The sequence below is a fragment of the Spermophilus citellus genome (assembly GCF_964194105.1).
Source record: "Spermophilus citellus genome assembly, chromosome: 10".
In the NCBI taxonomy this organism is placed as follows: domain Eukaryota; kingdom Metazoa; phylum Chordata; class Mammalia; order Rodentia; family Sciuridae; genus Spermophilus; species Spermophilus citellus.
In genome coordinates, this window is record NC_138197.1 from 61,292,030 (window position 1) to 61,318,598 (window position 26,569).

At 34.8% G+C, this 26,569-nt stretch overlaps 1 protein-coding gene across 1 annotated transcript in view; it reads left to right on the plus strand.

The window, feature by feature from the left end:
• The first annotated feature begins 788 nt into the window (after nucleotides 1–788).
• Nucleotides 789–26,569, plus strand: part of CNTN1 (contactin 1) — a 353,521-nt gene continuing 327,740 nt past the window's right edge. The window contains exon 1 of the mRNA XM_081311864.1: nucleotides 789–911. The gene's annotated coding sequence lies outside the window, so the exon portion shown is untranslated. The remainder of the gene's footprint in view (nucleotides 912–26,569) is intronic.

Consider the following 26,569-nt stretch of genomic DNA (forward strand, 5'->3'; position numbering starts at 1 on the left):
GGTGGCAGACTGGTTAATTGCCCCTCAGTTTGGTGGAGATTATTTTAAAACATTTGCCACCAACTGAATTGCCCAAAGCAAGTCCCTTATGGAGATCAGTCTTAATTTATTCAATTTACTCTTATTTTTGAGAGGTTATTATGCAGCGTTTTTCCATTTAAAGTGCCATTTCTATCAGATATTTTGGAAATCTTCTGCACTACAGAATAAACCATCCAACCTTTTTGTTACAAGTAAAACTGCCATGTTACAATTAGATAAAAATGGAAACTTGAAACAAAATCCTCACATTTTAAAATTTTCTTGTGTTTTTTTTTTCATGTAGGTGTATTATTATTAGTAGTATTAGTATTATTTTCTCCCTCCTGACTGAAGTTCATGCTTCTGTATCAAGGCACTGCCTCTGATTTCTCCTGTCAAATCTCCCAGAGCAGATGGTCTCTTCAGGGAAGCTCAGCGAAGTGCTGGATGTCTGGTTATGCCTGGCCCCTCCCTCCTTCTTCGGGGCCTCAAATGACAAGTCTTCAAATCAGTTTCACTCCAATGAGGGGTCCTTAACCCAGTAGCAGCAGGTTTTGGTTCCAGGAACTGCAGAGACCCTTTGCAGTTCTGTTCCCCAGCTACCCCGGTCCGCAGCAAGCCCAGGTCCAGGGGTGGGGGATGAGAGTGATAAATCTACTGTCCAATCAGAGACACAGTTTTCTCTGCGGTCCCCGCCCCGCTTTCCCGAGGCCCCAATAACCGCTCTTTAAGGCCGGGCTTCTGCTGTCAAGTAGCTAGGGTGGGCTCCGCGGAGGCGAGGAGGGGCGCTGGGAGGGGAGATGCGCTCCCAGGTGTTTGCAGCGGAAGTGGGAAACCTGTAGGGTATGGTCCAGCTGTGCCGCGCCGAGGCAAGCAGGAGCAGGGACCAGGTAGGAGGCAGGACTTTTCCTTCTTTGCAAATAGAATAAAGAATGCGTATATCCATACTGTCGCCTCGCTACCCCTTCCCCCGCCCCGCCCTTGTTACACCCCAAATCTCCTGTGGTCGCTGCAGCACTCGTCATGAAGTACTGAGGGAAGGACTAGGGTAGAGGTTGTCGGGCTGCGGGATGCTGGAGCCCGGGGGTGGCGGGCAGGGAAGGGCGGCAGTGCCGCAGGAAAGGGTACCGGAGCCCTGGCCCCGTGTCTCCTCAACTTTCCTGTCAGGGCCTGTGGCTGCCACCGCCGGTGACTCGCCCGAGGGATGCCATGTCGACCCGGCAGGGGCAGGGGAGGGGCTGGGGGAGCAGACATGTCAGCAGCGGGAGCCGCAGGTCTTGAATCGCTCCGAGCTTCTCTTGCTCCCCACGCCTGTCTGCACCTACCGCTCTTCCCTCTCCTCACCTGCGGTCTAGACTCTAGCACATCTTGCAAAAAAACTGGACATGACCGCAGAGATGGGGAATAGGGACTGTTTGTTTCCTGGCCTCTCTCTTAAGAACTAGTTCCCTTTGGGAGGGGGGTTGGGAAAAATCCCTGCAACTCGAAGGGCATTTTCCGATTAATTACGCCTCTATTGAGAAGACACGGGCCCTTTTCCACGATCTGCTGCAGCCTGAGGAGGGCAGAGACAGAAAAGGCTTTGCCTCGTCCCTTCCACCCTAGGGTTTTCTACTGGGAATCACCATCTCACCTAGTATTTTTTTTTTTTTTTTTTTTTTTTTTTTTTTTTTTTTTTTTTTTTTTCCTGAAAGGTGGGTTTGGTCTCAGGGATTCCCAGAGTCAGGTGACTGTGCCCGGATGAGCTCAAGCCTCTGCAAGGCAGCCTCCCTGGGTGACCGCATCTGGGTAGTAGGTGTTGGCCCAGTGCCTGTTCCTGCTAGAGTCAGATTGCTGGTAGCAGTAGAGAGAAGAATTGCAGAGAAATCAGACGCTGCATCACTCTGGGGGACTGCAGACACCCTGCTTTAAGAATTCCTGAAAAATTGGGGTGATGGGAAGGAGGGAAGATGAGAAAGCTGCAATCTTGTCTCAATTTTTTTTTTTTTTCATGCCCAAACCAGCATGGACATTTGTATGTGTGTTTATGTGTGCACATCTCCAAGGTAGAGCTATATATAGCTCCTGCACACCCAGCCTGGTTTGCCTGCTGCTGAGCAGGCTGCCTTGGCCTTCTGAAGCAATCTGGAAGCACTGAGTGGGAGGGGCAGAAAGAGAATCAAATCTCCATTGGGGGAAAAGCCGGAGAAGAGGCACTCAGACTGACGAAACCCTGCACGAAATAATGTTTCTGCAATGCATATAAAGATCAATATTTTCAAATATTATTTTGAATTCTTAAAGGGCTCTCTTACCATCATCCATTTCTCTGCAGTTTTCAGCTTCATAGTGTACATATGGATCTTATCAGCCTGCAGTGTAACAGACATCAAATAAATACATACTGTATCTGGAATGTTTTATTAAACTACCCAGAGGATAATGATGTGCTTATACCTGTACCTCAATTATTTGGGAGTAAACATATCAAATGCTAGGAGCATTTGAAGGGCTAGAAAAGGATCCACCCCTTATTCAGGATACAGAATTATGGAAAAGTGAGAACCTCTGGGGGTAATTTTAATATGTTTCTTCATACACAGCTTTCTTGTAGACATATTTGAATTTGTACTGCTGTTTCACATCATATCTATTATTCTATGTATTTATATTACATGGGCTTTCTTTTATAGTTGTATTTGCATATATTTTTCACATTGCCTGGAATTACTTCTGATGATAATCTTTCTATTGTTACAGATGAGAGAAATTGAAATTTGGAAGACACAGGTGACATGCTTGAAGTCTTCCAAAAATTTCAACTATAATATTCTAATAACATACTGTGCATTTGTACTGCATAGCAGGTTCCCTTCAAATAAAATACTTCCCAGCTTCCCACAATTTTTGCTCTCGGTAACAAAATTCAGACAATGTTGATACTGATAATAATATGCACCAAGGTTGTTCATTTCTGGTCTTACATGCAGTCTTGCAAAATTCAGTGCTGAGTTCTAGAATATGATTGTAACATGCCATGTTATTTTGAAGAGAAATGATTTAATCTACCAAGATAACCATCACAGGCAGAGGGAGCTGACTTTTAATTTTGGTTTTATAACTGCCTAATTATCTGATTTGGGGCAAGTTAATTATGATCTTAGAGTCTCAGTTTCCTTGTCTTTAAAAAGAGTAATAGCACCAAAGGGTTCTATAAAATGTATGCATGTTTCTACCCTGAGGTTGTATACATAGTGGGTCATTAATACTAGAGCTACTAATACCAGAGCTACTATTAATTGTAATGATACATTGGAATATATCAACTGGACACATTTTTAAAATCAGTGGCTCTAACGCAGACTGGAAAACTAGTCACACTCAGTCTTGCTTTGTGGCTTGAACTTAATAGTATGTCTGTTTTGCTGTCTAATGATACAGAAAGTACTTTTCTGGAAAAGATTATCACCTATGTTTTTGTATATCCATCACACTGAACTCAGTTCTAAGTAACCTCAAAGATTCTTGTTGAGGAAGCATCATCATAAGGATCTACTGGGAGAGCTGTGACAATGACTTTGGGATGATCTATTTGTGTATAGAAAGCCAACATTGGGAACTACTTTTTGAAACTTTTTCTGGCTCTATTATCCTCTCCATGATGAGTAATAGATGACGTCAGGTGTTTCTATATCCTTTAACAGAATGATTCAATTTCCCATTCAGGGTGATGACTTTGTACTGGCTATTACATACATTTTCTCGTATCTTGTCTCTTTGGGACTAATAGAGACCTTGTTGAGAGGTAGACAATTTATATTTCTCTGTACAAAACATGCCACATTTTCCTATTAAAAAAATAAATCAACAACTGCTTCTGTTTTCACCCATTTCTTCATGTAAATTGGCTATGACCTGCATGGTATCACAGAATCCATCAGAAATCACCAGCAAGCTCCTCTTCCTTATTGCCCAATGCTTTTAAAAATTTTATTGCTATGGTGTTGTTCTTCCCTTCTTAACTGCCATTTTCCATATTCTCCTTTTCCTTGAAATTTTAATTATTGATACTATATTGCTCTTGTGTCAAATTTTCTCTTACTTTTAAAAACCCTCCTTTCTTGTCTTCTTTTATTTCTTCTTACTGACCCTAGCTGTCAAATGAATCCCCAAATTGATAAAATTTACGTTATAAGAAACAAAATTTTTCTCCTGAAGTTCCATTCCTAATATTTTCCCCATTAGCCACTCCAAAATACTATCCTTGTGGGTAAGAACAGGTTCTGCAAAGAAACCTACATGTGCTAATATTTATATAATAAATATTATGTAGATAATCGAACATGAGCAAGTTAGTTGGGGATTATAAAAGTGCTTACTTTAGAATATTTTTTAATGTGTTGAGATAACTGCATGTAAGATAGGGCTTTGCCCATACTAATTATTCATAAGTAATAGCTATTAGTAGTTGTGTTTATGGTAATGATAATGTGCATAGTGAAAACTGGTTGTTGCTTTTACCCCTCATTGCCTATAACAAATGCTATAGCTTTCCAGGCTTTATGATTTGTGGTTAGTTACTTTTCAAAACTTTCTTAAATCTACCTTCTAGTGTTCACCATCTATTCAGTAATTGATTTATTCATTTTTATTCTCAACTCTAATTTGTGTCCTCTATTTTCTGTAGTACCAGTTTCATCTGTGATCACATGCCCAAATTAGTGTAGAAGGTACTGTGTCAAGTGTCCAAGGGTATCAGCCTTTCTGCTTTAACCTAAGATGCCACATACTATTATGTGAATGATGTGAATGATATATTCTGAATTTTGCTTCTACTTTGCCTTGAAACTGTCACAGTACTTTAATTCAAATTTTAAAGAGACATGTGGGTTCAACTTCTAACAACAGGACTTAGTTGTATGTCCTTGGAAATGTAGCAGAAGGAAGATGGGGTCTTGCTTCACAGTTGGTTGTGTGCACGTCCTATTGTGTAAAACTGTTTAAAAATATAAAAACACACACTTATATTATTAAATAAATTTTAATATTAAATAAAAAATAACATTCTTATTAGAAGGAAATACCTCTAAAAAGAAGAAAAATTGCAAAGTAAAAATAAAGATAAGTCTATGATACAGAAAGAGAGAACGTAAGAGATCCACTCTCAATCTTTCCATCTTGTTGCAATAAATATACATAGTTATTTTCAATTTGTAGATTTGAGCGTACAGTGAATATTCATTTTTGTATTTAGTCTTCTTTCACTTAACCTATCCTAAACATTAATTCATTTCATTTACTATTCTTATTAACCATGTTTTTTTTACAGCTTCCAAATATTCTGTTTTATATATAGTCCCTTTAGAGTGTTTCCAGTTTTTCAGTCATGACATTAAAAATAAATGTACACAAATTTTTGAATTTCTGACTATTTAATTGTGAAAATTTCTTTGAAGTTACCAGGGAAATGTATAAATATTTATAGCCTCTTACTACTGACAACTTGCTTTCCTAAAAGATTATGCACAGTCTTATTTTCCATTGGTAGGTATACTGATTTGGATGGACAGTAGTTTTATGACACTTTGCATTACTGTTAAAAGAATCATGACCATTTTGATAATAGAAATTGTGTATCTAGTTCTTTTGAGTTATGTTTGATTTTTCGATTCAAGAAATGTTATCATATTTATTGGCTCTTTATATTTAATTTATAAATTTTATTAGACTCCTTATTGAAGTGTTCATATTTTTTGCATAAAATAAGAAATCTGTTACATGCTGCAAAAATTTTGTTTACCTTGCTTTCTTACCTTTTTAAGATGTTTCCTGGGGGCTGGGGATGTGGCTCAAGTGGTAGCGCGCTCGCCTGGCATGCGTGCGGCCCGGGTTCGATCCTCAGCACCACATACCAACAGAGATGTTGTGTCCGCCGAGAACTAAGAAATAAATATTAAAAAAATTCTCTCTCTCTCCTCTCTCACTCTCTCTTTAAAAAAAAAAAAGATGTTTCCTGACCAAAAATTATAACTTTTCTGTAGATAATAAATTTATTTGTGATCTTATCTTTTATAGCTTCAAGACTCAGAAAACTCTGGTACCTAACAAAGAATTGAATACCAAAACACGCATATGAGTTGCCTTTGCTGAACTTCTTTCCTCTTTTAAATAGAGATTTGGCTTATGTATATCATGTGTACACCCTCCTGTGAAACTGCTCCTGGGGACATATAAAATACCCTCTCTGCCTATTAAGATCCCATTATTCTTTATGAGACTCTCCCATGAAGTCAATAGTACCTTAATTCTTTCTGAGCTACTATCGTCCATTTCAAAAGTGCCACAGGGCAAAATGTACTATGGAAGATATTAATGACCAGGTTACTCAGCCAGAGCAGGGCACATTGTTTGCACAATTATCTGAATGACTCAGGCACTAAATCTGCTTCTGCCAGGATTATCCAGATGGTCCTTAATTCACTGGATAATTGCTCACCCCTCTACTTGATTTTGATGATGGAGACCTGAGTGTGTCATTGCTTTTCTTGTGCTGCTTCATTAGTACTCTCTAAAGGCTTAAGGTTGGTCACATTTGTTTCTTTTATGAGAGACAGGTTGCCAGGTCCTTAAGCACACAGGTGTTAAGAGGTATACAGAGCTTTCCATTAAACCCAGCTCAGCTAATTACTAGGAGTGTGATTTGTAGCAAATTACTTAATCTTTTAAAGATGTTGTTTTCTGTGTAAAAGAAAACAGGCACTTTGGAGTCCCCATTTCAGTTGCCCTCTCTTGAGGTCTTCTTCCCCTCAAACTCATTCTCCATTATCATAACTATAGTTGTCTTTCTAAAACCAGTCTCCTGTGCCTCCTTAGCTGAAAATCTTTCAATTGAGTTCTTTTTTTTCCTTTAATAAGATAATAAGTCACTTTTATTGTACCCAAAGTCCTTATCAAATAAACAGTCCCTGATAACTTCTCCACATTCATTTTCTCATTACTCAAATCTCTTCCATTTCCAGTATCCCACAGTGCCAGTCACACTGAACTCTTCTCATTTTCCATAGTGCACATTTTCCCTTTCCTCCCACCCCCTTGAATTCTGTTCTCTGGAGGAAATAATTTGCCTCCTTGTCTTCCTTGTAACTCACCTAACTTTATACCTCAAGTCAGATGCCACAGCTTCCAGAACTACTTCCCTGGATTTTCAGTCTTGAGTTTGGGGACCCTGTTTAGTGCTTCCAAAGCAATCTGTGACACTCTACCATAGCCCTTACCAGACTGTACTGTAATTGATTACTTGTCTATCACCTCTACTGTAAGCCCTTGAGGATAGAGACCATGCCTAATTCTTCTTAGTGTCCATGGAAGGACCTCACTTATAATTGTTACTTAATAACTACTTTCTGAAGAAATGAGAAAGTTTAAGACAAGCTCTAAAGATTTCAACAGATGAAGTATTTCTATCTTTAGGTCAAAAAACAATTGATAAAATTTAATCATGTCCATGGTCATAATATTCCATCAGTTAAGATACTGATTTTGTTGATTTATACAAGATAGATAAAAGAGAGGTTTTTTTAAAAATGAATTTTATAATGAAAAATTATGCCCAGCACATCTAATAATTCTAAAGTGCTAAATGAGTGGGCATCTTATAAGGAAGGAAAAAACTGTAGGTACACAGAAGATACAGATATACAAATATAGCTATCTTGGAAGTAAATTTTGGGCAAATTAATTCCCCTTTTCTCTATTTAATGAAAGTTCTTCTGTTATCATCTTTGGTAGTTTTATTACCTTAGTTACTATCTCCTGTATAACCTTATTTAATCCTTTGAGTTTTGAAAGTTAGATTGAGAGACATGGTTATCCACATTTAGAAATAAATAAAGAAACTCAGAGAAATAAGTAATTTGCCTAAGTTTATATCTTAGTGACAAAACTGGGCAGGAGGTAAGGACATCATACTCATGAGTGTCCCTTATAGTCTATTCATCCCAAGTATTATAAGGTGGCTTCCATCACTTTGTCTAGGTTAAGGACATGAGTCTTGATTTTCATAATCCATTGAAAGTCCTGAGCAATCTTGTAAAATTGTAAAAAAAATCTTGTAAAAGTGTATATATATATATACACTTTTACTTTGGTTTTTAATAATTTGAGAAGAAACCAGTTGACAGAAGTTTTCTAAATATTTTAAAATCTTGTATTTATTTAATTGCTAGACCATTTAGACTATATACACATACACAAATACACATGATTTACAGTAGAGGGGGTAGAGAGAGAAAAGGGGAGGGGATAGTAGAGAATAGGATAGACAGCAGAATACATCAGACACTAGAATGGCAATATGTAAATCAATGGAAGTGTAACTGATGTGATACAGCAATCTGTATACGGGGTAAAAATGGGAGTTCATAACCCACTTGAATCAAACTGTGAAATATGATATATTAAGAACTATGTAATGTTTTGAACGACCAACAATAAAAAAAAAACACACACACACCCATATTATACTTACAGTTACTTGTTTCAGACTTTCTTTTTATTTTTGGTGGCAAATACAATATTATTCTCCTTATCTTTTTTACCTGAATTATTAAAATAATTTTTCTGGATAGTCTTAATTATGGACAATATTCAAATTCACTCTTCAGTTTGGCATACTATATAATTCTATACATTCTTGGGGAATCAGAGGGATCAAATATTTTTTTTAATTGTACAAGTGTTTGAAAAAAATTGAAAAATAAATACTTGTCTAGAGTAGTAATCAACCTTACCTAGAAAATTAAAAATACTGAGACATAGATTTATTTTTCCATTGGTATGTGCAAATGTCTTTTCTAAGAACCAACCTAGATCTTACTCTAATTATTAATAAGCACTTATAAAATGCTGTGATTTGTGTAGGGTATTGTTTTAACTGTACTGCACATGACATTAGAAAACTTCACAAAGCCAATGCAGTGGATTTTTAAATTTTATTATTTCCATGTTTCAGATCAAGAAAAGGATAGATATTATACAGCTAATGTTTAGAGAGGCTAGAATGTACATCCAGGTTGTCTGACTCCAAAGACCAAGTTCATCATTCTGTTATCTATATATACCCCTTACCCCAAAGATAGCTGGTTTTATTTCTCTGAGTCACATTTTAAAATATTGCTATTCTAAGTGATCAGAATCTATTATTACACTTTCAAATATGTTTATTAACACAAGGAATTAAATCATTCTAAATATGCAAATGTTTTATTTCTGAAAGCTCATAAAATGTTTCTCCACTATAGGAATTTTATGGTTAGGTTTCTCAAATATGAATCAGATCATCACAATGTAGCATTGAAATATTTATTATTAGAATTTTGACCTAAGCATGAGAAGTTTTCATGCCTTTCTGCCCTAATTTTGCTTCTTACCACCACAAACCCATAAATAGTAATTCTGTCCTGAAGCTTTTAATCTGATAGTATTTAATTGTCATGGTAACTAAAGTACAGATTTGGTATCTATAACTGGCAAAATGCCTGCTAATATACTAGAAAAAAATATTAGTAATATTTCAGTCTGAGGCTCAAGCTATTAAAAACAACAGTATTTTCTATCAGATAAAACTTTCTATTATGTATTATTTTTATATATTAAGTATAACATATTGAATTGAAAATATTTTAAAATGCATAGAAGATTGATTTACTCTTGGTCTACATATATAGTTTTGGAGATTATAGCAACTCTGATTATTAGAAAATTGGCCCAATTTTTTTCTTTTTCAAAATTTATATATGACAGCAGAATGCATCAGAATTCATATTACACATATAGAGCTCATATCTGTGGTTGTATACAAAGTATATTCACACCAATGTGTGTATTCATACATGTACTTTTGATAATAATGTCCATCACATTCCACCATCATTTCTAACCCCATGCCCCTCCCTTTCCCTCCAACCCTTCTGCCCTATCTAGAGTTTGTCTATTCCTCCCATGCTCCCACTCCCTATCCCACTATGAATATATATATATTTTTTTTTTTCAGAGAAAACATTAGCATTTGGTTTTGGCGGACTGGCTAACTTCACTTAGCATTATCTTCTCTAATCCATTTACCTGCAAATGCCATGATTTTATTCTCTTTTATTGCTGAGTAATATTCCGTTGTGTATATATTTCACATTTTTTTATCCATTCATCTTGAAGGGCATCTATGTTGGTTCCACAGTTTAGTTATTGTGAATTGTGCTGCTATATACATTGATGTGGCTCTGTCCCTGTAATATGCTGTTTTTATGTCCTTTGGGTGTAGACTGAGAAAAGAGATAGCTGGGTCAAATGGTGGTTCCATTCCCAGTTTTCCAAGAAATATCCATACTCCTTTCTGTATTGGCTGCACCAATTTGCACTCCCACCATCAGTGTATGAGTGTACCTTTTTCCCCACATCCTTGTCAACACTTATTGTATTCGTAATAGCTGCCCTTCTGACTGGAGTGAGATGAAATCTTAAATTGGTTTTGATTTGCATTTCTCTAATTGCTAGCAATGATGAACATTTTTTCATATATTTGTTGATTGATTGCATATCATCTTCTGAGAAGTGTCTGTTCAGGTGCTTGGCCCATTTATTGACTGGGTTATTTGTTTTTATGATGTTTGAGTTCTTTATATACCCTAGAGATTAATGCTCCATCTGATGTGTGAGGGGTAAAGATTTGCTCCCAATATGTAGGCTCTGAATTCACCTCACAGATTGTTTCTTTTGCTGAGAAGAAACTTTTTAGTTTGAGTCCTTCCCATTTATTGATTCTTGGTTTTAATTCTTGTGTCACAGGAGTCTTATTAAGGAAGTTGGGACCTAATCCCACATGATGGAGATTAGGGTCTACTTTTTCATCTATTAGATGCAGGGTCTCTGGTTGTATTCCTAAGTCCCTGGATCCATTTCGAGTTGAGTTTTGTGCATGGTGAGAGATAGGGGTTTAATTTCATTTTATTACCTATGGATTTCCAGTTTTCCCAGTACCATTTGTTGAAGAGGCTATCTTTTCTCCAATGCATGTTCTTCGCACTTTTGTCTAATATAAGATAATTGTAGTTTTGTGGGTTAGTCTCTGTGTCCTCTATTCTGTACCATTGGTCTACCAGTCTGTTTTGGTGCCAATACCATGATTTTTTTGTTACTATTGCTCTATAGTATAGTTTAAGGTCTGGTATAGTGAAGCCACATGCTTCACTCTTCCTAATAATGATTGCTTTAGCTATTCTGGGTCTCTCTCTCTTTTTTTTTTTTTTCACAGATGAATTTTAGGGCTGCTTTTTCTATTTCTATGAGGAATGTAATTGGAATTTTGATTGGAATTACATTATAAATCTATATAGTGCTTTTGGTAGTATGGTCATTTTGATAATACTAATTCTGCTAATTTTGATAGCATAGCACTGGATCTATAAAAATAAATCTGCCTATCCAAGAGCAACATTGATCTTTCCATCTTCTAAGGTCTTCTTTGATTTCTTTCTTTAGGGTTCTGTATATAGAACTTTCACTTCTTTTTTTGATTCCCAAGTTATTTATTTATTTATTTATTTGTTTGTTTATTTGAAACTATTGAGAATGGGGTAATTTTCCTCATTTCTCTTTCTGAGGATTTTTCACTGATATACAATAATGTATCTTATTTATGGGTGTTGATTTTTTTACATATATTATTTTGGAGATTATAACAACTCTGGTTATTAGAAAATTGGTCCAGTTTTTCTTAAAAAAAAGTTATTTTGAGATTTCAATTTATGGCCAAGTTGAATGGTGGTAAAAGATACCTACTTTCAATAAGTCACAACATTACTGTTATTTATTTTTAAAAACTTTTATAATTAAAAATGACAGTTGTAAAAGTGCATGGAAATTATTCAATTCAGTGAGTTACTGGAGTATTTACACCTATGAAATCAACACAGTTAATAATAAAGAACCTATCTTCCTACATTCAAGCACCCCTTTGCCAACCCCTCCCATATATAATTTTTCATAAATAACCTTTATCAAATTAAGGGAATTCTCTTTTATTTCTATGTAAGATATTTTAAATTGTTAACATTTGAAAATTTATTGAAATGACCATAAGATTTTTCTCCATATTAGGTTAGCACAGTTAATTATATTGTTTCAAATGTTCAATTTGATTTATCAAAATAAACTTTATTTGTTCATTATATCTTTGTTACCCATTATTTATGTTTGGATTAGATTTGATGATATTTTGTTTAAGATGTTTTTCAGGCATTTAAAAAATTTGTAATGTTTTTATTTTTATTGAACATTATTTTTCAAAATAATTTCATATTATCTTTTTTAATAGCTGTAAGATCTTAGTGATGATTCTCTTTCTGCTCATCTAAATCCTCCCATAAAGGTATTTGTGATATTTTGTATATATTTAAAAAAAATTTAGGCATAAAATTTAGTCGTATTGCATTATTATTACTACTCTCAAAATTGTAGCATAATATGTGTAATGTTCTGCCAGCATTTTCTATCATGGACAACTTTATAATATTTTCACACATTTTAGCTCTAGTACATTGTATTTAGCATTTGTATGGTATCCCTTTGCATGAAATAAGATTATTTATGTTTTACTGTTTAATCTTTGGGTTGTTTTCAATGTTGTTGTTTTTAAAGAGTGCTATGAGAACATCATTAAATGTGTACTCTTATACATTTCTGGGGAAATTTCTATGGAATATATTTCTAAAATGAAATTGCCATCAAGGAGGAATATATTGTTTTACAGATTCTTGATATCTTCAAGTTGCCCTTAAAATTACTAAATATCTTCTAGTAATTTATCATTCTTAGCAACATGGATTTTTCCTTTTATACACCCTCCCTAGTGTGGAGTATTATCAATCTTTGAAATGTGTTTAGAAAATTTTGTATTTCCAAATCAAACTACTAATGAATAAATAATATAAATAAGGCATAGTTGTGTACTGATATAAACTATAAACTAGATCCTAAGTTTTTATAAAATTCAAATGACAGAATCTTCCTTGCTTTGTTGATTTTTGTGTCATTGACCTTCAACAGAAAGATTTAATTTTATATTCTGGCAGTTAGCAGATATGTGATCTTGGGATAGGTGCTGAAATCCTCTTATTGAGTGGCTTCATTTTCTAAACTGGGGAAAATAAGAATGGAAGCAAGCTTGCTGTATTGGCTGTCATCTGTCCTCGAGGATTGGTTGAGGTGATCAGGCTACTTAGCAGGTGTCTTTTCTTCCTCACTTGCCTGTTACCCTCCTAAGCTGCTTGTGTTTTAATGAGAACAGTTTCCAGACACAAAAAGGACCTGTCTCCCATGAATAATCTACAAAGTGGTGCCTTCTGCTAGCTAGAAATGGAAAAAAAATATGTAAATATGTCTTCCTTTCATTTATATTCTACAAGGAGAGCAAAAGTAAGAGTGGGAGAGAAAATAACAGAAATACAGATCTACTTACTATGTGGTAGGCATTATAGATCTAGAGATCTGGTGAGAAATAAGTCTAACTTTCTGTTGCCTTCAGGAGGCTTCTAAGCTGGAAAATAGACTAAAAGATGAACTGAGACTGGGTAAGTGCTTTGATGCATGCCAAGTTAACATGTTAGGGGAATGTTCTATTCCAAGGACAGACAAAGGCATGAAAGCAAAGAACAGGCATGAGGGGCTCAAGTTCAAGAAAGAAATCTGACACATGCTGAAGTATAAATTATACAGTAGCAAGACATGTGGCTAAGGAAGGGAGAATGGCAGATCAGGAAAATTCTTTTAAAGTGTTAAAGACTATGTTTCTTGCCTTGAGACCTGTTTCAAAGGCACTGATTTAATCAGTTTTCACAAAATGTTTTTTTGAGGACTCAGTAAAGTAAGAAAAAGATACTAGGTACGATGAGACTTTGTAATTTTAAAAATGTTAAGGAAATTATATCTAGTTTTGAAAAAGCTCTAGATTGTTCTTGATAAGAAATCTTGCTACAAAATTGGCAGACTTTCTAAATCACCTCTTTTAATAATTTCTAATAATTTCTTTATTGACTTAATTTTGCTATTAGGTATGCTATGAAATGCCTTTTAAGTAATTCTGAAAGAGAATTAAATGAATGTACTCACTGACATATTTTCATCTTAATCTTTTCACAGATTTTTTTTCAAAGTTTGATTTCTGCTAAGACATGCATAACTTTTTAAAAGCCATGGGCAAGTTTATGTATGTCCTTGACTTTGCATTTCACCGCCAGCCAAGACTGAGAACAGTAATGTGTTTATTTTTATCAACAGATATGGTCTCATGTTTGCATACAATTATATCTGTTATAAGAGCATATAAAATTATTTGCAATATGACATCACTCAAAAAAGAAGTCCAGTAGTACTAGGATTTTTGAGATATTTAAAACTTGAAGGTTATTCTGGAGCTTCCTATGTTTAACATCACTGAACTGAGAATTTTTTCCTGTTTTATTTATTTTTATAGTTGTAAAAGTGTAAAGAAAAAACATTTCTGTAACTACTAACCTAAGTGGTTCCATTGGTCATACTGAAATGTACTCAGAGAAAATCTTATGATGGCATATGAAAATCTTACGCTTGCCACAAAATTCCTCTATTTTCTGATGCTCTGCTGAAATTACATATTAAGAAGTCACAAAGAATAATTGACATGTAGCAACTGTAATGTTCTATTTGTTTCTACTTTCCCATTCCTTTTAAAGCCTTCATTGTTCTGGGAAGTGTCATGTGGAGGTATATTGACAACACTGGTCATTTTTTGAATGTCTGAAAACAATTGTATTTTTTAAAGCTAGTGATTGCCTATTATTTGATTCTTTAGAGAATTAAAATTTGTCAGTCTTTTCCTAAGAGGATTTTATTGCATCCAGAGAATATTTTCCTTCCTAATTGCTTGCATTATTCTTTGGCTTGATACAACTATGTGAATATTTTTTTTTACATTTCTGCTTTACAATTGCCATGGATCTTCTGCTCAGCTTACAGGTACTTACCTGTAAGTATTTCATTTATTATAAACTTCCTAGGGCTTGAGGTAGGGCATGTGATGTGACAGATGGATAATAATGGAGGAGATTTGTCTGTATCACATAATAGCTTTCTTCAATATTTCTTTAATAATGGGCTTTCGGCAGAATTTTGGGTAAAAGCAACATCTTTTTAAGTGTCTTTAATACTTTAACAAGATAGAAAGTTCTGCCTGTGTCTGTATGGTATATCTGGTTAGCATCTGCTCATTTTTTAAGATTATTCTTTGCCACCTCTTTTAAGATTATTCTTTGCCACCAAGAGCCAAGTTCATCCACTCCCACAGCCTGTATAGTAGCTGGACCAGCCAAATTGTGTATCCACAGGCCTTACTTCTTCCAGTAGTTTGGCACCGTATATGTCCCCAGTGTACCATTTACAAACTTTGGCTGTTTTATTTTTGTTATTATTAATTCCTAGAATGATAAATAGAATTAAATGAATATACTCAGTGACATATTTTCATCTTAATCTTTTCACAGCTTAGAAACATTCAACACACAGCACATTTCTTAACAAACAAAATATTTTTAAATGTTCTTTTGATCTAATAGTGCATATTGTGAAAATTCCAGAGGCAAATCATTTATTTATTAGCAGATGCCCACTGTCTCCCTACTGGTATGTACAATCATAATAATACAATTGCTTTATAGCTGGTGTGCTAAAGTACAGTAGTTCTTGGTCCTTGCAGTTCATAAGAATTACCTGATACTGTTAGAAAATGATGAATCCTGACGTCTATTCCTACAGATTCTAGGGCAGTATTCTGGAGTACAGCTCTGAAATCTGTACTTCTTTAAGCTTACCTCTGGTGTTCCTCAGACTACATTCCAGGGGCAATGGTTTTGGTTTTTGTGGATGGAGTTAATGCTTATCTTCCAGCAACATGTACATGTAACACACACACACACACACACACACACACACACACACACAAACCTGCTTAGACTAAGACAAAAGGATTACTTTCAACACCTCAAGGACCATCAGAATGCAAGAGCTGTCATTTCTTCTATCACCCTATTCACTGCATTTCACCTCTTCTTCATTCATCCTATTATCCTTTTGGTTTTCTGGCAAAGGGATGTTTTCTACACACATCACTAGCTGCATCCCTTTTCATTTGGATTAAATACTAACTTATTTCAACACGTACATGATCTAATATGTTGTGCTTGGCCAGACTTATTTTTTGAGGACTGATCATGAGTGGCTGGTTTGTCTCTCAAAAAGGTGTTTTGTTCTAAGAGAAAGAAGGAACAATATTTTGGAATCTCCCATTTTCTATGTAACAAAAGGGGTGGTTTCTGTATTGCTAAGGATTTTAACATGAGAATTTTTTAGTTTATCAAGTTCTCAACATGACTGGGAAATAAAAAAACTTATATACAAATTAAGAGACTACTTGCTCTAATTATTACATAAATATTAACAAAAATTGATGCATCTTAAAATAAACCCTCAGTAGTTATTAATCCTGGGCAATTTTCTCAAATAAAATTGTTTTATGTGTTGGAATATTTGGTGTAATTTGAAATTACATTTATATTTCATTCATTTAATTTTATAGTACAGAGAAATTACAGCATATCACTCATGGCTATGCTTTCATTTTTAACGTTACAATTGTATCACTAAGATTTTCTATTAAATTTGTTCATTCACTTTTTGTTTCTGGCAATATACTGAAACATTTCCTCTGCACAGTCTGATATAAGGTGGTAATATGAATTCGGTAATTGCTACTCAAGTAAAACATTTCTTGAGTTTTACCACAAATAATATTTATTTATCTTTATCTTCTATTTATAAAAAGAATACTGTAGAATAAAGCAATTTTGGAGGGGGGTTCTTTCTAATATGTACGTAAGAAGACAATCTTGCTGGCCTCAACATTTACTTTACTTACCTTTTAGGCTTCTTAATGTAACACACATAATTACTTTTATGGTTAAGTTTTAAATCTACCCTATCTCCACAACTCTTCTGGAGCAGATTATGGAAGATGACACTAAATACTTGTGTTACCAGCAGTGTCGCTGGAAGGTGGAATGCCTTATTTAATTAAATTTAGCTTTACCTCCATGTATCTTTATCTTTGCAGTTATCCTTTAAACCTATCAGAGAGCAGGAATCCTGCTCCTTCCCCATTCTACCTGCCTCCTGCTGTCCTGAATCTCAACTTTTCACAACATGAAGGAAAATTTGGTCTTGTATTTACTTGTTTCCTTCCCTGAAATTCCAACCTTTCTTTCTCGACTCTGTAATTCTGTCCTCAAACTTTTCAGTTATGCTTTCCTACTAACTTCTCTTGCTGCTTTTTATATCACTTTTTTCTTTTTCTTTTCCTAAAATTACCAGTCAACAGTTTCTAAATATTTTCCATCCTTCCACTTTATTAGAGTGGAAGAGAAAATCCATTTTTTATATCTTAATTCCTCCTCTCAGATTCTGAACCTCCCACCTCTGTAAGCATATTCTTTACTGCCTCTTTCTTGGATCTTCAACTGTAACCTCTCTGCCGGCTTCCTAGCATCATTTAACAGTACCTTATTCCATTTCATCTTAAAAACAATGCAGAAAAAAATTAAACAAAAACCCTCCTCTAACTCTTGGCTGCCACAAACAACACAAGTCATTTCTCTGTTCTCTTTTGTAGCCAAAGTTCTTAAAATATTCCTTTATGTGCACTTCTCCATTCTTTTCCTTGAATTCCCTCTTTTTAACCTCTGAAATCTGGTTTCTGTTTCAGGAATGCCATTAAAAGTGTACATTATGGTGTCACTAAAATTTATCTTAGTTCATGAGATCTTTCAAATGTTATTGGATCTGTTATGGTTTCGATGTGAGGTGTCCCTCAAAAGCTCAAGTGTGAGACAATGCAAGAAGATTCAGAGAAGAAATGATTGGGTTATAAGAACATTAATCTAATCAGCGATATAATCCTCTTATAGAGATTAACTTAATGGTAACTGAAGTTGTAGGATGTGGCTGGAGGAAATGGAAATTGGGGCATGGCTTTGGGTATATATTTATATCTGGTGAGTGGAGTATTTCTTTCTTCTTCCTGGCCACCATTGTGTGAGCTGCTTCCCTCTGCCACCTTATTCCTCCATGATGTTCTGCTTACCTAAAGTCCCATGAATGGAGCCGACCTTGTATGGTCTAAGACCTCTGAACCCTTGAGCCTTCAAATAAACTTTATCTCCTCTATAATTGTGCTGGTAGGGTCTTTTAGTCACAGCAGCAAAAAACCTGACTAAAACAGGATCTTTGAGCAAATATTAACGCTGTTGAATTTACCTTCTTGGAAATATCATTGGGTAGTTTGGATTTGTTGTTTAGCACATACTCATCTCTCCTCCAGTCCTGCTATGATAGAGCACACTGCCACACCAGCAGATACGGTGGTAGGTCCTATAACTTGCCGTGCCCAGGGTACTAGTAGTGAATGTGAACTAAGCAGAGGTTTTGAATGTGTGTCTTCCACTTGCCATTTCCCTTAGCATCTATCATCTGCCCTGAGAAATATGTACACTAGAAAACAGGGAGAATGTGGTGACAGATGAATAGAGATGAATTCACTGTAAAGCTTAGAGCCAAGTTCATCCACTCCCTCAGCCTGAATAGTAGCTGGACCAGCCAAATTTTGCATCGATAGGCAAGAAAAATAACTGTTTATTGTAATTTTGGCAATTGTTTTGCATCATTTATCAGGCAACAGGTGATGTATGTAAAACAATTCCCTGCAATTTTGTGGAAGTATGTTCTGATTTTCTTTTTAAATATCAGAATCCATTATAGAATCTTAGTCTTATTTTTTTGTTCTCTTTTTATTAGTTGCTCATGACAATACAATGATCTTGACATATCACACATTTGAATCAAATGGGGTATGAATTCTCATTTTTCCAAGTGTACAGGTTGAAGAATCACATTGGTTATTTGGCCACGTATATACATACAGCAATACTAGTGTCTATTTTATTCTGTTGTCCTTCCTATCTCCCCCTCCCCTCCCTTCCCCTTCCATCACCTCTCTCTACCCAATATAATGTGACGCACTTCTCTCTCTTTTTTTTTCTTCCCCCTCACATCATCATACATGTATTTTGTATAACGATGAGGGTCTCCTTCCATCTTCCGTGCAATTCCCCTTCTCCTTCCCATTCCCTCCCACCTCTCTTCCCTATTTAGTGGTAATCTTCTTCTCATCCTCTTCCTCCCTACTCTATTTTGAGTCATCCCCCTTATATCAGAGAAGACATTCAGCATTTGTTTTTTAGGGATTGGCTAACTTCACTTTCTTCCTCTACCTATCCTTTAAGTATGATGACCTAAACTCATAATCTCAATTTACATATAACTTCTGTGAGCAATTACTCCCAGCAGTAGTTTTGATGACTATGTGCTAATCCAGTTCCTAAATATTTACCTTCAAACTTGAACTTTCTTCTGCACATCAGAAACATCTTCTCAAAAATGCACTGAACATTTTCACTTGGTAGTCTCACAAGCACACCAAACTGAACTTCCTGAGTACAGAGCCTCAGCTTATAATTCATCTTACATTCAACCTCAACCATGAGGGGTTATAAAACTCTGCACCACCAACATCATTATGAAAATCAGTGTAGGATTTATAATTCATTACATCTTTGCTCTATGCCTTTAAATACTTAACCTGATTTAATTGTCACAATAATTTCATTGGTTTTATAGATATGTATAATTATCCCTACTTTACAGATGAAGGACATGAAGCCCAATGAGGTTAAGTATCTTGCCCAAGATTAAGATTACTATCTAATGAGGAGCTGAACCAGGTCAAATGCAAATCTATCTGACTCTAATGGCCACATGTTGCAGACCTACTTACTGAATTTTATGGGTTACTTTTTAAAAATCTAAATTTAAGGCCCAAACTGGGTATATGTCTTTTCAAGGATATTGTGCCTTATATGTATCACTACTACCTAAAGAGAAACTTTCTTATTATTTTCCAAACAAACCACTCACATTAGTGCTTCTGTCTTTATTTATCCTATTTATTATTTGAAAATGATGCCTTGTTTTTCACATTTATCCAGATATTTATCTTCTCTAATGCACTTCATTTAAAACTTAAGTTCTCTATTAAAAAAAACACCTCAATTTATTTTTAATGATACTGGTTAAGTGTTTAAACTCCTATCCGCATTATTTTCCCCCTAGTCATATCAATTAAGATTCTTTAAATTACCTGCAAGGTTCTCATCGTAATCCTATTAAAGCTCTCATACTATGTATAAATAGTACCTACCCTACGGAATTTTCAATTTAGTTGGAATTATGCAAGTAAAATATTACAAAAATATAATAATTGTATGGTTTGATAGTCTTCACACCCTAACCATTTTAGCTGTCTCTTGAACACAAAGACTTATATGGTCAGCTGAATTTTGTGTTCATTTCAAAGCCAATGATATTAAATAATTTGAAATGAACCTTTTATTTTTATCCCCATATCATAGCTTTCTATTCTACTCCTCTCTCAAATATATCTTTGAGGTGATTTATATCATTTAGAGAAATATTTTGCTCCTAAAATCACAGATTAATATCTTTCATGGAAATAATTATAGGAATTGATTTATTGAACAAAAATTAAAATCAACTTAAAATTGGTCAAAATCAAAGCTATCATCTCAAGGAGCTCAATTATCATATTTGTCATCATAATTTTTTATATGATGCTAAATAAAGTATGTTAAAATAAAGTGGGATAGATTTACTTAGTGTTTTTAGTTTCTTTATGCTAATAATCTCTTGGCATTTTTGACATATTTTTTACAGACTGACTTTTCTATTTATATGGAATAGCATAACACATGCAAATTGCTTAGTGCAATTTTAACACACACAAACAGTATTTTACTAATGGATGTGGTAGGGATGTCTTGCTGTAGGTATCTTAAGATCTCATCATGTTAAAAGGTGCAATGAGGAATAGGAGAAAAAAATCAGTATTCATGGAGAATGCTATAGAGGTACATATTTGCATAACAAAGTCAACAAAAAATTAAATAAAATATCCAACTAAAAACACTTGTACTTTGTTACTGTGTGAACCATTGAGAAATAGTCCTGTGTCTTTTCCACATCTGGTGCTTTGGCTAAGTCTATTATTTAATGTTATAATTCCACCTTTTTCCCCTGAGAGGAATAAGATGAGGGAGAGTGTTCTCCCTGAGTAATAACTGTACTCTTGGGATCACTGGGAAGTTTTCTCTCTTCAACCATCTTCATGATATGAGGTAGAAATGCTTAATTGTGACCTCACTTTGTTATTAGAATTTGGGGTACTAACTAGAAAAATTTCATCTGTGACCACATATGAATCTAAAGATACAATCTAGAGTCCATAAAAAAGCTCTAAAATATCGGCTATTTTTGTATTCCCCATACAATGGGTCTTGTCTAATTAATTATAAGGGTAATTGAGAGTTGACTTAGCATCTTGTCCATTTGAAAATTTTCCAGAGATTGACACATTAAAGTTTTCAGAATTTTAAGAAGTAGATGTTGGCTTTAAACACGAGTGAACCAAGGAGGAGCACGCAATTTGGACAAGTCAAAGAAAATAATATAATGGAACAGAATGGGTGTTTCTGAAAGTAATAGATTGGAGAGTAAGAATTTAAAAATCTCACAGAAATGTTTATATATTATTGAATCTTAGCACCTCCTCTCATTTCTCTAATCCAGTCATGATTAAAATGTTGATTATTAATGAAGTCATGTCACCCATCTTTCTTTAAAAAGTGAAATGGTACAGTAACATATCTAATTGCTAGTCCTTTACTATCAAAATTCTCTCATCTCTTATAGCTTCTCAAAAATAGATGTTGAGATTGGTATTATTTCTTTTAAGAAATGACACTTTAGGAAGGGAAGGGAGGGAGCATGGGGTTAGAAATGATGGTGGAATGTGATGGACATTATTATCCAAAGTACATTTTTGAAGACACAAATTGGTGTGAATATACTTTGTATAAAACCAGAGATATTGTGCTCTATATGTGTAATAAGAATTGTAATGCATTCCGCTGTCATATATAAATAAAATAATAACTAAATAAAAAAAGAAATGACACTCTAAATCAGCTTGACTTATTCAATTTTGGACTGGTTACCTTATAAGAGGTTAGGATTATCAAGAACTCTAATATGAATATCTTTATTGATGGGTATTTAGGCATTCATTGTAAAGCAACTAAGATTTTATTTCAGTAAGCTAGGAGCGAGTGCACCATGTTAACATTCTGCAGCTTGAACTACTTTTGGATTATATGCTGTCTAGCTCCCAGGGGATTCTGATTGCCTCCGGACTTGCTGAAAGAGAATGACTTCAATATTAAACTCAATGTTCTGTATGTGATCCACTAAGAAATGGACTGAAAGTATTTTGTTCCTTATAAAAGAAGTAAATATTGATCCTTTCATACCAGAACCTCATCATGTCCTCATGGTCGTTTTGCAATTGACTAAAGAAATTCCCTCTGCATGGAAATTATTTTGTAAGCATTTTTTGTGGAATGTGAAAAAAAATGCAAGCAGGAAGGAATGAGATAAGAATACATAACACCATGGATTAAGCACTGAATTTCATTTACTTTAGCTATCCTCTAAGCCTGTGATTCTTAAGCATGAATGTGCATTAAGTATTATTGGAACAGCTCATTGAAACATATTCCTTGGCCCCACACTCAGAGATTCCGCTTCAGGAGGTCTGGAGTGGGGCTGTATAATTTGCATTTTAACAAGCTCCCTGCTTCCTGGATGATGCTAATACTGCTTTTTTGAGAATCACCCTTTGGGGAGCACTTCCCTCAGTACCTTAGATTTACCTATAACTCTCACCTTCAGAGAATGGTAACCATACCAAGATTATTAACTAAGGGGAGAAAAGAATAAAACAGCTTGGTTTATGTACTGAATGAAGTCACAGTAACAGGATTCCTTGCTTTGATTTAACATTACTAATACATATTTTCCTTACTGATAAAACAACACAAGTAATCTTCTAGGGCCTGTTCTGATTACTCCATGTTAGAGGAAATATTGATATCCCTGTTATTTTTAAGAAATTAATTTGTTAGAGCCTTGAGTTTTTATTACAGTCAGGCCTGCAGGGATCTAGTGGAGCCACCCTGATGCTTTCTCATCAACTGATTTCAAACCTCATATTGTCTAGCAGTTAGAGAATATGGGAGTGAACATAATTTGCCATGACAAATAAGTAGTAAATACACCTTTGAGATTAAGGATTAAACTCCACAGGTTATGTTGAACATTTAGAAACTCAGGATGTCAGAGTCATTTACAACCTTTGCTAGATATTGACATTACCTGGGTAACTTAGCAATACTGGTACTTGGGCTCAACCATTCAGGTGTTCAGATTTAATGGGTTTGAGTTTGGGTTTGGGTCTTGACAAAGGCAAAGGGTGGTGGAGCATAGTTAAGAACAGACGTGCAGACAGAGAGACAAAGACCATTTCTTGAGATCCGCTTTCCGTATGTCAGTTACAGTAGTACACAGGACATTTTATAAATATTTGTCTGTAAATCTCACATAAACTTACAAGGTACCATTTTTTCCCCTTTATATAAGGAAGGAGTCTTGAAGAAAGGGATAGAGTAACTTTCCCATGGCAGGGAGGTGTTTAGTAATTGGGGGACTGGCCATTTGAGCACAGGTCAGGGTGGCACTGACATCCTTCAGTCTCTGTTTCCCTGCAGAGATAGTAGCTGCTTCTCTCTCCCTCTGTCTTGCTTTCACTCTCACACTCTGTCTCCTCTCTCCCTCCTCCTTTGTTTTTGTTTGTTTATATTAACAAATCTAAAAACTTTGAGGTAAGAGATGACCTTTTACAAATGCGGAGGATTCAATGTGTCATTTGAGGAGCAACACATCCTTTAGAGTGCAGACTCACACATAGGATGATGATGATTAAAGCTTTGTCTGTGGTACCTTGGTGTCCGGCAAGCATGCTGGCATGGTCAAATACGAGTGTGTCCAGAGACTGAAACATTAGATGAATTTTCAAACACATCTGAAATTCATTGGCTTAGTCCACAGTGTAAAAGGCCTTGGATGATAAATAGTTGAGACTCAGAATCTAGCAAAAATTATCTCTGTAATTACAGTGAAACCAACTCTGGTGTCTTCACAAGGTTATAGGGACAAGATTAGGGTAAGCTGAAGAATCTGTGAACTACTTTTATGAGTATGCTAGAATTATTTCTTTTTTCTAATATTAGTGATCACATGTAGAAATTAATCCACCTGAAAACAGAAAAACAACCTGCTCTCATATATAATATGTTAACAATGCTTTAAAGTCTACTAAGCTCTTTCAGGTGTTTTATAATCTGATTTGATCTTCACAACATCCATTCAGAGTGACAGGGAAAGAGAAAATAATGGCTTATGTATTTGTAGGTAAATACAAAGACTTTTTATGTATTTTTTAAGTAATTCTCACAGTTGGTGAGAAAAGTTATTCTTGCTCCTACCTTCCAGGAAAAGCTAAGAGAGGTGAAGGAGCTCGCTCAGGGTAATTGACCCAGTAATTCGTAGAGCCTGAGATCAGCACCTGGACCTGGTATGAAAGCTTGACTTAAATTTTTCTCTTTACTCTCTTTGATTTTTAGTAGTCACTTTTATTGACCTGAAACACAGTTGAAACTTTGTATAAAAGCAATTATTGATTTTACCTAAATGTATAGGTAAACAATAAAATCAGTAAAAGACAGGTATTCAACTAAAATAATCTACTAAACTCAACTAAAATGACTATTGAACTTTTTTCCAAAGAACCTAGAGAAATATCTTAGAATTGTTATATTCTTTGTATGTATTCGTTGTCCAACATCAAAAAGCTCTCTTGCTTCAAATTCTGGAGTAAACTCGGACTTGGACTGTAGCTTGTCATGCAAATTAATACTTAAGAGGAGTGAATTTCTGCTCATAAAATGAGTTCAACATACATAAATATAAAATCATCCTCCAATGTATTTTCTTCTGTTTCAAGTCAATTTTATTGAAGGAACATTATAACTTCATGAGGAAAATAATTTCATATCCTTATATAAAGTATAGTTATGGTTTCCTTGCATTGATTTAAGTTGAAGCTTTAGAGTCACAAGTACCACTAGATAAGAAACTGCTCATATAAGACTTGTACAGTTACTGAGTTGGAGGAGCTCCTTTGGTATTTCTTCAGCAAAACATGGGCCTCTTGTAAATTATTTGTATCCATGAATTTTTGTAAAATTAGGTTTAGGACTGTATTATTATCTAATCAGTTTTAAACTACTAAGTAAAATGATATTTCTATATACATAGGTTATATATTTTGTCTTTTAAGAAGGATCCTAAATGTTTAATTGAATGACTTATATGTTCAATGTATTATTTTGATGTTTTCTCAGTATTTTATGTTTTCATGTAGAATTGGGACTATTAAATCTATTTTTTTAACCCCACAAAATATCCCTTTTTAAAGAAGGCCTTGGATGATAAAAAGTCTAGACTCAAAATCTAGCAAAAATTATCTCTGTAATTACAGTGAAAACCAACTCTGGTGTATACAGTATATATTCACATATACATTTGAAACCAAGAAACTTCTGGATAATTTTAAGGATACTCCAGAGGAGTTTGAAAAATTTTTGGTACTTTCACTGATTAAAAAACCTAGGAGGCTGCAATCAACACTGAATTTGTTTCTGTGCATTCAGTGATGTCTGTAGAGTTCATTACTTTAATCTTGTCCCAACTGATAAAAAAAGAGGTGTCTTGGGGCAACTGGCTAAAATGTTCTAAAAGCCTATCATGTGAAGAGGGTAATTGAATAGAACACTTTCATGGCACTGTAAGGTAACAATTACCCCCTCTTTCCAGATGAAGAAATGGAGGCCAATTGAGATTACAAGGTTAGAGTCAGTAAAAGTCAAGGTTGAGATTCCAAGTTACAACCAATGGACTTTTAACTTATCCTTCAAAAATTTCCCAGACGCTACTGTTACCTTATTTAAAGGGCTGTTTTGTGCATTTCTGGGCCCTGCCTGTTCATCTGATGAAAGTCTGGGATTTCTTTCTATCAGTGAAAATTTTCCAAAGGTGCCCTTGGGTAGATAGCCTCATTGCATTTAATTTCCCCTCAGTTGGATGATGTGAGATGTTAAATCTTTTAATAACAGTTATTTGAGATCAGCATTATCTGATCACCTGAATATTATTACAGTTCAAAACTTTTTAATACTGCACAATCAAAAATAATTATATAGTTGTTTATCTCTTGAGGACTCAAGTTTTGCTCATTCAGTTAGAAATAATGTGCTCAAGATGGAAGTTTACAGTGGTGGCTGATTCATCAAATGAAACAATACATATTTCTGAATATTCTTTTTATACTATTTGAGAATTC